The 13,760-nt window shown below is 38.4% G+C and overlaps 1 protein-coding gene across 2 annotated transcripts in view; it reads right to left on the bottom strand.

Moving 5' to 3' along the window:
- CCDC50 (coiled-coil domain containing 50) overlaps positions 1–13,760 on the bottom strand; it is a 441,292-nt gene that overhangs the window by 333,870 nt on the left and 93,662 nt on the right. For both annotated transcript variants that reach the window (XR_012518864.1, XR_012518865.1), the window contains exon 12: positions 12,167–12,269. The gene's annotated coding sequence lies outside the window, so the exon portion shown is untranslated. The remainder of the gene's footprint in view (positions 1–12,166; positions 12,270–13,760) is intronic.

Below are 13,760 nucleotides of genomic sequence, written 5' to 3'. Positions count from 1 at the left end.
AAAAACAAAATACAACGGAAATCATTGAATTGCTGATTAAGCAATGTTAAAAATAGACATTAATATGTTGCAAAGTAAGATGAAAATACATTACTCGTAATCTTAATTTCTAAACAAGATGAAATAAAGTTTAACAAAGAATTTGCACAATAATTTTATTGTTTTCTAATTTTAACAACACAGTCCTTTGAATAAATTATGGAAAAAGAGATAAACAAAAGGAAAGGTATGTTAATATCACCCATAATCCCACTGCTAAGGGACAATTATCCTTAACATTTTTATGTTTACTGTAGTAGCATATTTTCCAAACTAAAATAGATATGTGTACATAATGTATATAACTTCATAGTATGCCTATTGTTTCATAAGATTCATTCCACTAAAAAATAAATCATGAAGGCATTTCCTGGATTACTATCTTATAATGGAAATGTAATGGCAGCAGGATGATCCACATGACAGGCTGATAAAAATTTATTTTCTTTTCCACTTTTTTTTGTTGTTTATATTTGAGTTCTGGGGTACATGTGCAGAATATGCAGGTTTGTTACATAGGTATACCCATGCCATGGTAGTTTGCTGCATCCAACTCCCCGTCATGTACATTAGGTATTTCTCTTAATGTTAGCCCTCCTCAATCTCCCCATGCCCTGTTATCCCTCCCCTAGTCCCTCCACCCCCCGACAGGCCTGTGTGTGATGTTCCCCTCCCTGTGTCCCTGTGTTCTCATTGTTGTGGCACATATACTCCATAGAATACTACCTACTTTTTATTTTGAAATTTTAGACCCAGAATACTTACAGTAACAGCACAAAGAAATACTAAAAATCTTAAATTCCTGAATGTTAACATTTTACTGCCTATGTTCAGCAATCCCATGCATGCTCTCTCTTTCCCTCTCATATCACTCCTTCTCTCTACATACATATGTATACATGTGTATATGAATATATACATATAATACTTCCTTTTTTTTAATTTTTGAGACGGAGTTTCGCTCTTGTTACCCAGGCTGGAGTGCAATGGTGCAATCTCAGCTCACTGCAACCTCCACCTCCTGGGTTCAAGCAATTCTCCTGCCTCAGCCTCCTGAGTAGCTGAGACTACAGGTGTGCACCACTACGCCCAGCTAATTTTTCTATTTTTAGTAGAGATGGGGTTTCACCATGTTGACCAGGATGGTCTCGATCTCTTAACCTCATGATCCACCTGCCTTAGCCTCCCAAAGTGCTGGGATTATAGGCGTGAGCCACCCCGCCTGGCCATATATGTATAATACTTTCTAAAGAGAAAGCTGCAATAGAATTACACTCTAAACACTTGAGTGTAATTTTCTAAAATGAAAGATGTTCTTTTACATAAACATTGCAATTAATAAAATTGGTAAAATTACTTAACATTGATGCAATACTGCTTGTGATACACAGATCAAAGTCACAGAATAAATTCAAATTTCTTCCATTTTTTCCATTAATGTCTTTTATAATGCAACAATGTTCTTTTTGTCATCCAGAGCACAGGTATGGGTAACACACTGCGTGAGTAAATTGGGTCAGAGCCAAATCATGGTGGGCATTAAGATGTAGGTCTATTAAGAAATTTCTGCTTAATCTTATAAGAATAGAAGACATTGGAAGTTTCAAACTCAGATTCTCAGATTTTTGTTGTTGTTGTTGTTTTTTAAAGGCATTTCTATTGGCATTAGAGAAAATGATTTGGAAGAACAAGGCTTTTTAATAAATTTCTGGAACCGTGAGACACAAGAGGACAAGGCACAGACTATACAGATGGAGAGGAGGGGAAAATAAGAGATGAATCAAAATTACGTGTGCAAAGGCAACCTCTCTCCTCCACTTCAAAGTAGGAATTAAATAGATTAAGTTTGTGATGGCAGACCTGTCCCTACCACTGGTACGATAATTCACTTATAAGGAATAGAACAAGAAAATTTCCTGCCTTCAATTTATGTTTGCATAAAACATTCTTATGCAAAGAATGTTTTAAGATTGAGTCTGTAATGTACTGTGCATTTCTCAGTGAAGAAGGAGAGCCCCATTTAACAACTGTCCATTTCACATTTAAAAATCTGTTTATACCATCACAGCCCCCTATTATACACCAAATTAAGAAAGGCCTTGAATGTCAGCCCCAAAAGGTCTTACTGTACCCAATAGTCAGCATAATATTAGAGATCCTTCTTAGTTTTGCACTTAAATGAGTAAATGGATGGTGCTAAACTTTTGTCATTTAACAAGCTAAATTAAAGAATAAGTAACAGCCTTATCAGTTAAAATAAAAGCATGCACAATATTAGGTTTACAGTCCTGTAAAACCTAATGAAATATATTTATCAATTAAAATGTTTCGCCTGAGAACTTAGGTTCTTAGGTTCATCAGACAATTCAATCTGCACATGAATCTTCTGGGAACTGAATTAAAAATGCAGACTTGGATTCCATGAGTCTGAGGTAGGGGTCTCAGATTCAGCATTTTAACATGCTGCCAGGGGTTGTCCATGATGCTAGTTCCCAGAACACACTTTGAATAACAAGAATGTAATAACCATTGATAGAGTCTCATTGGATAATAGATTTTTACTTGCAGAGGGTGGTGGTACAGCAGGTTAAAAAGAGTACAAGGGTGGGAGTCAAGGATAAGTAATTCAAGAACGGTCTCTGCCATTGATAAACTGGATGACATGAGGCAGATCCTACAACCATTTGGGGCCTCAGTTTCCTCGATGATCTGCAATGGAACTGTGAATTGGTTTTCTAGGACATTAGGTATGTTTTTAGCAAACATTAAGTAAATGTATTTATTTTTAAATGTTCAATGTTTTTCTGCTGAGAATACATCTGAAGCAGTTACCACCTGATTTGTAAAGGAAATGGAAAACTAAATTACCTTCAAGAGAAAGTGACCTCTTCTCTTCATGAAGTTGCAGGTTAAATGAAAGAGAAAACAAAGATTGTGGCCAAAGAACCATAAATCAGGTGATTAAAATATTCCTTCTCATATATAGAAATATATACCCTACTTTTTTGCCTCTTCAGGCATGGCTTTTAGCAAAATACACTGGTTTTGAATTTGAAATGAAGTAGTTTTGCATTTCATTTAAACATCTGGCTCTCAACTGATGGGAGGCAAAAGACAATCAAGTGTAGTCTACTGCTTGCAGAAGCATTCAGATTAGCAGGGGCAGAGTGTTCCCAAGAAATCAATGGGGTCCAATCAGGACACCCAAAATCCAAAAGTACACCCCTTATACAAAACATTATCTCTTCATAATCTGTAAATAGTTATATTAGTCTGTTTTCACACTGCTGATACCGACATACCCGAGACTGGGCAATTTGCCAAAGAAACTGGTTTATTGGACTTACAGTTCCACGTGGCTGAGGAGACCTCACAATCATGGAGGAGAGTGAAAAGCAGGTCTCACATGGCAACAGACGAGAGAAGAGAGCTTCTGCAGGGAAACTCCCATCAGATCTCGTGGGACTTACTCACTATCATGAGAACTGCAGGGGAAAGACCCGCCCAATGACTCAGTCACCTCCCACCAGGTTCCTCCCACAACATGTGGGAATTGTGGGAGTTACAATTCAAGATAAGTTCGGGTGGGGACACAGCCAAACCATGTCAGTAGTAAACTAGATAGGATGGATTTTTAAAAAGTGAAGAAAGGGAAAAAGGGAAGGAAGGAGAGATGCATTATTTAAGTTGGCAGAGATTTATAGTGAGCACATTCATTCACTTTCTCTCAATCTTTAGGATCAGCTGTGTTTTTGAAACAGCCGAGTGTCCAGGGGTCACCTTTTGCCAGCTGCCTGGGTCCCGTTGCTTTTGATCACTTTATCTGGCAGATGTGATGTGATTCTGTTTGCCAGCTCACTCCTTTGAATCTGCTAACTTAGTGCACACTGCTCTCATCTCACTAGCAGGGCTGCCTCTGACTGAAAGCACTTACTCCTGCCAAAGGCGATCTCCCCTTGGAAGGGCAAGCCCCTATCATCTCCTGACAGCCCAGACTCCCATGGCAGATGCAGCTCTCCCTCTGGTCCTGGTGTCAGCTTCAAAGGCCTGACAAGCTTCCATCAGCAGAAGCTCCCTTTTAATTGCTACAGATCAAAAAGTGCTGAATATGTCCATCAAAATAGAGTAGAATAGGATAGAGGAAGAGAAGAAAGATCAGGCATTCACCAAGATAACCCACGCTTTCTTTATGCCACCTGATCCTACCTGATTAATGAGCTGTTCATTTTTACACCAATACCATATACAAAGCAACCAATTTCAGTGTCCGTAAAGGACCCTCACTCTCAAGTATTTTCTCTTTCCTGTAATTTATTTGTCCCTAGAGCTACCTCATATTTCCATTAGGGGATGCCTGGCAACACACATCCACACATACGAGAGAGAAAGAGAGAGCACTTTGCCGAATTTTTTTTTTTTTTACATAGTTGTTATTCCTTTGTTCTTACCTGTTGCATTCCATTGACCCAGCAAAAACTTGATTTTTATAGCTGGAAGTGGGCTTCACTAAATAGAGTCTAACAGTTGAATAAACTAAGGCCAAGAGAATTGATCTGACTTATGCAGGGCTACAGAGATGCTTTACCTACTACCCCACTTTCTATTTAATGTACCCTTCTATTTCATGACTATGCTAGCTATATTTCAATAACCTGATCTAAAACCTCAAGAGGCAATCACGTGTGCTGGTTGAAAATCAAACTTACTGTGCCACATTGGCTCTGCCACTCAATAGCTTCCTTCTCTGTATAGTGCAAATTTGCAGCCTTCCCTCCCTCATGGAGGAGCTGTGAGCATTGCAACTACTGTCTTCACAATGCTGTTTAGTCCAAACACACAATGAGCTCTAATTTATCAACTATTTTTTTTTAGCTTTTATATTAAGTTCAGGGGAACGTGTAGGTTTGTTACGTAGATAAATTTGTGTCATGGGTGTTTGTTGCACAGATTATTTCATCACCCAGATATTAAGCCTAGTACCTATTAGTTATTTGTCCTTATCCAGTCACTCCTCCCACCCTCCACCCTCTGAAAGGCACAGTGCATATTTTTCTCATCTATGTGCCCATGTTTTCTCATCATTTAGCTCACACATGCAACATTTGGTTTTCTGTTCCTGCATTACTTTGCTAAGGATCACGGCCTCCAGCTCCATTCAGAATCATGTAAATGATATGATCTCATTCTTTTTTATGGCTGCATACTATTCCACAAATGTGGTGTGTATGTCCCACATTTTCTTTATCCAGTCTATCATTGATGGGCATTTAAGCTGATTCCAATTCTTTGCTATTGTAAATAGTGCTGCAATGAACATACATGTGCATGTGTCTTTATAATAGTACAAACTGTATATTCCTTTGGGTATATACCCAGTAACAGAATTCTTGGGTCAAATGGTATTTCTGTTTTTAGGTCTTTGAAAAATTGCCACACTGTCTTCCACAATATTTCAACTAATTTACACTTCCACCAACAGTGTATAAGCATTCCTTTTTCTCCCCAACCTCACCAGCATCTGTTTTTTTGACTTTTTCATAGTAGTCATTCTGGCTAGTATGACATGGTATCTCGCTGTGGTTTTGATTTGCATTTCTCTAATGCTCAGTGATTTTGAGGGTTTTTTTCATATGATTATTAGCCATATGTATGTCATCTTTTGAAAAGTGACTGTTCATGTTCTTTGCCCACTTTTTAATAGGCATTTTTTTCCTTATAAATGTAAGTTCCTTATAGATGCTGGATATTAGACAAAAATTTTCTCCCATTCTGTAGGCTGTCTTCTCACTCTGTTTATAGTTTCCCTTCCTGTACAGAAACTCTTTAATTCAATCCTGTCAATTTTTGCTTTTATTGCAATTGCTTTTGGCATCTTTGTCATGAAATCTTTGGCTGTTCCTATGTCTTGATGGTATTGCCTAGGCTGTCTTCCAGGGTTTTTATGGTTTGATTCTTTTATATTTTTTATATTTAAGTCTTTAATACATCTTGAGTTAATTTTTGTATATAGCATTAAAGAAAGGGTCCAGTTTCAATCTTCTGCATATGGCTAGCCAGTTATCCCAGGACCATTTATTGAATAGGGAATCCTTTCCCCATTGCTTGTTTTTGCATTAACTATTTCTTAAGTAGAAATTAGTATTTGGAAGAAATAAAACATTTATAATTTACTCAACTTATTTAATACATCTCAATAAGTTAGATACCAACAATCTCCAAAAATTGAGGATTTCATGATTTTTTTTCATTTGGTGGATCAACAGATTGACAAATGTTATTTTCCCAAGTGAACAAATTTCTAAAATTCTCACTACCACATTTGTCTTATAAACGAAAAAAAAAAAAAAAAAAAAAACTTAAATTCAAAGTGGAATAAAAGGCATAATTTGAAAATCAAAAATAATCCTTCCCAAAAACAAATAAAAGTTCTGATTCTGATGAGAAAATACTGTCATGGACCAGTGTAACAAGCACTAGAGTTTGCAAGTCCTGTGTTTTTATCTCATCTCCAATAATAAAGAGGCATGTTGCCAGAGACTGCATGTAGCCCTTCTTCTTCCCATCTTCCCACATGTACCAGGAAGAGGCAAGGCTCAGGGGTTTTGACTGAGAAGACATTTATCCAGGACTGTAAATGAAGCAGCTGCCAGTGTTCATCAAATCTGCACATAAATTCAATTTGCCAAAATTGGTATTCCAAAAAAAAATTATCAAGCATGGACAATAAGCAAATCTAACAAAATGAAAGCCTGAAAAAGAGCAAGCTCTGCCTCTTATTGTAAAACTCACCTGTACTTCTGGTGAAGTTCATGAAAATGATGTATGAGAAAATACACTGAAAGCTTAGCAGAAGATCCATGTGAGCTGTGACTGCGTGAACTGTGTTCAAATTTAGGAAGCAAGAGCTTGAACTCAGTTCTGTGGCATTCAGATCATGCCTGGAGGTGAGATTTCAACAAGGACAAAGGCAGACTAAAATAGGCAAGAGGAGGCAATCAGAAGTGCAAAGGCCCTGGGCTGTTTCATAAAAAGATACTGATGACCCCAGGCATGTCTATGGCAGAGTAGTAAAATTTCAGGAGCGATAGTCACTGTTTTCAGATGGCTTAAGAGCTGTCATGCAGAAGAGAAAATAGAACTGCCAGAGGCACAAGAAGGTCAAAACGACTGGAAACAAGGTAAAATAGACTTACGCAGCATAAAGAAAAACATCTAACTCTTACAGTTGCTCCTCTCTCCCCAGCCCCTAAAAATTGTAATGATTTTCTTGAGCAATGTTGAGTTCCTGACACTGGGAAGTAAGGAACGTCCACATCAAGGAGTTATACCAGGAAGTCTAACAAAAAGAAAAAAGACAGTGCTATAGATTCCTGCTAAGAGCTGGAAATCCGATAACTTTACCATATAATCTTGAATCTCTCCCAGCAGCTTTCCCAGTCTTGCTTTGCCCACAAGTGAGACTATTATATATGATAAATTCAGAGCAGTTTGAATATGCTCTGGCTTTTATCAATAAACATATCTGGGTTTTTTTTTCCTTACCTTTGACTATGCAGCTATCATTTATTATTTTGTTTTATTTTATTTATTTATTTAGAGGCAGAGTCTCACTCTGTCGCCCAGGCTGGAGTGCAGTAGTATAATTCGGTTCACTGCAACCTCAGCCTCACAGGTTCAAGCAATTCTCCTGCCTCAGCCTCCTGAGCAGATGAGATTATAGGTGCCTGCCACCATGTCTGGCTAATTTTTGTATCTTTAGTAGAGATGGAGTTTTGCCATGTTGGCCAGGCTGGTCTTGACCTCCTGACCTTGTGATCTGCCCATCTCAGCCTCCCAAAGTGCTGGGATTACAGGCATGAATTACCAGTCCTGGCCAGCTATCATTTATTGCCTCTTTTCCTTGAAAAGCACACTGAAAAATTTTGAAGTGTGTTATATTATTATTCCCACTTTAAAGATAGATAAGCTAAGTTTCAGAGTCTATACATAATTTGCCCAGGCCACACAGCTGGCAAGTCAAAGATGTAATTCCAAACCCAAATCTGTCTGAAGCTCTTAAGCCACATAACACATGGATTGAAAACATTTAAAATGTATTATCTTGAAAGGATTCTCATTTTGCCTTAGCAACATTTGTTTCATTGCCAAGTCCTATGCCTATAAATTTACACAAATTCCTGATTATCCAAGGATTAACTTAGAGATCAGTATCATGAAATTGTTGCCCTTCCCAGATCCGTTTTCTTTGATGTTAACACAAGCCTCCACGATGATTCCTCTTTTCATGTTCTGGGACTCACTGCCTATAAAAACGTTACTTCCAACAACCCAGGATTATGTGTCTTTGAGCCTTCCACCATAGTTGCCTCTCTTTGTACTCCATTTCCATTATTTACTATATGGGCTCAAGCCCTATACCATATCTAAAATATCTTCTTTCTGACTGTAACATTTCATCCTTTACACTAACTTCCTTATTTCATGACCCCTGAACTCTGATCTTGCTGTGATCTTATGGAAAACTGTTCCCTACTCTCCAAGAATGTTGCTTCCTGCCCCTTGGTCTCACCCGAAGATCTCACAGTGCTTGACCTTAATCTCTTTCTCTCCTCTGACTCTAGACCTCCCTGTTACACATGCCCATCTAAACTCCAACAACGTGTCACTCTCAACCATTCACATCATCTGCTGCTACATATGAGTTGCCGATGTGGCTGCTGAAACCAAGCAGCCATGAAGAATGATGCCACAGTAAATGAGCACAATCCAATCACAGCTGCTCTCTCAATCTACAGTGCTCAGCAACTCCTAGTCAGTCCCCTCTGTCGTTTACCTCAGCCATGCCTCTAAACTGTCACCATTCTCTACAAGCTTCTAAATCTCACTATTCTATTGTAGAACATAACTTGTCGTAGCATTTCACTTTCCTCAAACTTCCAACTTGCCTCCTCGTTCTCAACACAGGAAATTCCCTTCTACTACACGGAAGGAAAAAAAAAGAAATCAAAAATAGAAATTCCATTTGCTTTCTATTAACACATCTATGTGCATCTGCATTCTCTTTTCTTTATATATGATCTATATATGTTCTAATATAATATGTTTTAATATATGACCTATATATGTTCTAATATGACCTATATATGTTCTAATCTGCATTCTCTTATCTTTATATTATATACAACCTATATTTGTTCTAATAGGACGCACAGACATACCACTGAGAGATTACAGATTGAGTTCCAGACCACTGCAACAAAACAAATGTCACATATATTCTGGTTTCCCAGTGCACATAAAATTTATGTTTATAACTACAATATACATATCTTAATTTTAAAATATTTTATTGCAAAAACTGCTAAAGATCCTTCAGCACATTGCAAACTTTTTGCTGGTGAATGAATGATCTTGTCTTGATGTTGATGGCTGCTGACAGATCAGGGCGGTGGTTACTAAAGGCTGGGGTGGTTGTGGCAACTTCTTAAAATTAGACAACAATGAAATTTGCTGAATCAACTGACTTATTTTCATAAAAGATTTATCTGTAGCATGTAATGATAGAGTATTACCCACAACATAACCTTAAAAATTGGAGTTAGTGCTCTCAAACCACACTGTTGCTTTACCCGCTAAGTTTATATAATGTTTTAAATATTTTGTTTTCATTTTACCAATGTTCATAGCATCTTCACCAAGAGTAAATTCAATCTCAAGAAACCACTGTCTTTGCTCATTCAGAAGAAGCAACTTCTTACCCATTCAAGTTTGATCATCAGATTGTAGCAATTCAGTCACAAATGCAGACACCATCTCCAATTATAGTTATCTTGTTATTTCTACCATATTTGCATTTATTTTCTCCACAGAGGTCTTGAACCTCTCCAAGTCATCCATGAGAGTTAGAATCAACTTCTTCTGAATTCCTGTTAATGTTGATATTTAAACCTCCTCCCATGAATCATGTTCTTAATGGCATCAGAAATGGTGAATTCCTTCCAGAAGTTTTTAATTTACTTTGCCCAGATCCAACAAAGGAATGACAATCTATGGCAGTTGTAGCCTCACGATGTGTATTTTTTAAATAATCAGACTTGAAAGTTCAAATTATTCCTTGGTCTGTGGGCTGCAGAATGGATGTTATATCCGTAGGCATAAAAACATTAATATCCTTAAACATCTCTATCAAAGCTTTAGGGTTACTAGGTGAATCAACAATGAGAAATATTATTTTTAATCTTTTTTTTTTTTCTGAGCAGTTGGTCTCAACGGTGGGCTTAAAATATTCAGCAAACCATGCTGTAAACAGATGTGCTGTCATCCAGCCTTCATTGTTCCGTTTATAGAGCACAGGCAGAGTAAACTAAGCATAAATCTTAAGGATTCTAGGATTTCTGGAAGGATGAGCACTGACTTCAACTGAAAGTCACCAGCTGTGCTAGCTTCTAGCAAGAAAGTCAGCCTGTCCTTTGAAGCTTTAAGCCAGGCATCAACGTCACTCCAGCTTTGAAAGTCCTGGAGGGTGTCTTCTTCCAATACAAGGCTGATTTATTCACACTGAAAATCTGTTGTTTGATACAGCCGCCTTCATCAATTATCTTTGCTAGATCTTCTGGGAAATTTGTACAGCTTCTACATCGGCACTTGCTCCTTCATCTTGCACCGCTATGTTATGGAGGTGGCTTATTTCCTTCAGCTTCCTGAACCAACCTCTGCTGGCTTCAAACTTTCCTTCTGCAGCTTTCTCACCTCTCTCATAGTTCACAGAACTGAAGAGCCTTAGGGCCTTCATCTAGATCAGACTTGGCTGAAGGAGATGCTGTGGCTGGTTTAATCTTCTATTCGAAGAACTAATCCTTTCTCTATATAAGCAATAAGGCTCTTTCACTTTATCACTCATGTATTCCCTGGAGTAGCACTTTTAACTTCCTTCAAACACTTTTACTTTGCATTTACAACTTGGCTGTTTGGTGCAAGAAGATTAGCTTTCAGCCCATCTCAGCTTTTGCCATTTCTTCCTCACTCATTCCTAATCACTTCTAGCATTAGATTTAAAGTGTGAGATGCATAACTTTACCTTTCACTTGGACACTTGGAAGCTATTGTAGGGCTATTAAATGGCCTCATTTCAATATTGTATCTCAGGGAATACTGATGCCTGAGGTGAGGGAGAGAGACAGGGGAGCAGCTATTGGCAAAGCCGAGAGAACACACACAACGTTTATCTACTAAATTAACCATCTTATATGGGCACAGTTTATAATGCCCCAAAACAATTACAACAGTAACATTAAGGATCACTGATTGCAGATCACCATAACAGGTATGACCACGACGAAGAAGTCTGAAGTATTGCAAGAGTTACTTAAATGTGACACACAGACATGAAGTGAGCACATGCTGTTAGGAAAATGGTGCTGAGACTTGCTTGATGCAGGGTTGCCAAAAACCTTCCATTTGCAAAACAAGAAAACAGTACCTTTGAAACATAATGAGATATGTCTATAAAAGGCCAGTTTCTTATATATGCACATATAGGTGTATATTAGGCAAATTTCTCATATATGCAAGGACAATTTTCTTATATATGCACAATAGGCCTGTGTCATATATATATTATATATAAAATATATATATGTATAATATATATTTTATATATATATATATATATATATATATATATATAATACATTCCATCAGGAATGACAATAAAATTCCTGATAGAGGAGTATATTACTATATGTCTCTGGCTCCTCTATCAGGAATTTTATTGTCAATAACGCACTTTCTATTATTTTTCTTTTTTTGAGGCAGAATCTAACTCTGCAACCCAGGCTGGAGTGAAATGAGGTGATCACAGTTCACTGCAGCCTCGACCTCCCAGGGTCAAGCAATCCTCCCGCCTCAGCCAGCCAAGCAGCTGGGCCTGCAGGCGCACACCGACAACTGGCTAATTTTTGCAATAATGCACCTTCTTTTCTATTTTCTTCAAACTCTTAAAGTCTACTTGTCAATATTCTCAGATTTTCTGCAATTAGCATCTACTACTAGTATCTTTGAAACACAATGAGATATGCACACTCATTGATAAAGTATTGCTTTTGTAAAGGTGTGATATTTTTCTTACTGAACTAGTATCTTGGTTTTTATATTCTGCCAATCCGGTAGATTCTCTCAGTCTCGGAGTGCCTCAAGGTTAATGCCGTCTTGCCATCTCCGGGTGCCCTCTGCTGGCAAAATGAGAGTACAACATGTCAGTCTGGAGAAGGTGAGACTCCACTTCATACTTACCTATCATTGGGAAGTTTATAAAATGCCATCAGTTAGGGAGGCCGAGACCGGCGGATCATCTGAGCTCAGGAGTTCCTAAACAGACTGGCCAACACCGTGAAACCCCATCTCTACTAAAAAATGAAAAAAAAAATTAGTCGGGTGTGGTGGCTGTGCCTGTAATCCCAGCTACTTGGGAGACTGAGGCAGGAGAATTACTTGAACTTTGGAGGCAGAGATTGCAGTGAGCTAAGATCTCGCCACTGCACTCCGGCCTGGACAAGAATGAAACTCCATCTAAAAAAAAAAAAGGCTTTCGCATCCGTAATTGCATAACACTAGTTAACATGTTAAAATGTTTCTCTCCTTATTTCCTTTTGAGCTGACACAGATTACAGGTGGACTGTCCAGTGTGGTAGTCTAGTAGTCACCTGTGACTCCTGAGCACTTGAAAAGTATCTAGTTCAGGTGTGGTGAGGTGGCTCACGCCTATAATCCCAGCACTTGGGGAGGCCAAGGCGGGCAGATTTCCTGAGGTCAGGAGTTCAAGACCAGCCTGGCCAACATGGTGAAACCCCGTCTCTACTAAAAATACAAAAATTAGCCAGGTGTGGTGGTGGGTTTCTGTAGTCCCAGCTACTCGGGCGGCTGAGGCAGGAGAACTGCTTGATCCTGGGAGGCAGAGGTTGCAGTGAGCCAAGATCGCACCAAGGCACCCCAGCCTGGGTGATGAGAAACTCTGTCTCAAACAAAAAAGAAAGAAAAGAAAAGAAAAAAGAAAAGTCCCTAGTTCGAATTGAAAGGCCTATGAATATACACCACATTTGAAGAGCTACAGTGGAAAAAAACAAATGTAAAATATGTAATTAACAGTGTATCAGTTACATGCTAAAATAATATTTTAAATGTACTAAATAAAATTTTCTCAACTTATCTACCTTTTAAAATATGGTTATTAGAAAACTGTAAATTATATATATATCTTGCATTGTATTTCTACTTTACAATATGCTGCAGAGAGCACATTCTAAAGTCATAGTATCAGGCAGAAATTTCAATGTAGGTGGTAAAAAATGGTTAGATGACACCTGAAATTCTCAGGTAGATTGAGGGTATAGAAATCACTGGGAAAAGAAAGATCTGAGAAAGATTTTATTAATTTTTTGGATCAATTTTGGAGAATCACTGATGTGCTAAGTGCCAAAGACCACCATCTCTCCTCAGAGTGGGGAGAGGGTAGGAAGTGCCTACACCCTAATTCAGGCCTTTTGAGGGGCATCAACTGGACCACCATGAGAGCCTGCCAAGAGGCCAGACATGGCCTATGGGAGCAAAATATGAGGGTGTGACTAGGGAAGTAATATGCTTTGCATCGGTGTTCCCACTCAAATCCCATATTGAATCACAATCCCCAGTGCTGGAGGTTGGGCCTGGTGGGAGGTGACTGGGTC

This window comes from Saimiri boliviensis, chromosome 8, assembly GCF_048565385.1.
Source record: "Saimiri boliviensis isolate mSaiBol1 chromosome 8, mSaiBol1.pri, whole genome shotgun sequence".
Lineage (NCBI taxonomy): Eukaryota > Metazoa > Chordata > Mammalia > Primates > Cebidae > Saimiri > Saimiri boliviensis.
This window is presented reverse-complemented; position numbering and strand designations above follow the sequence as displayed.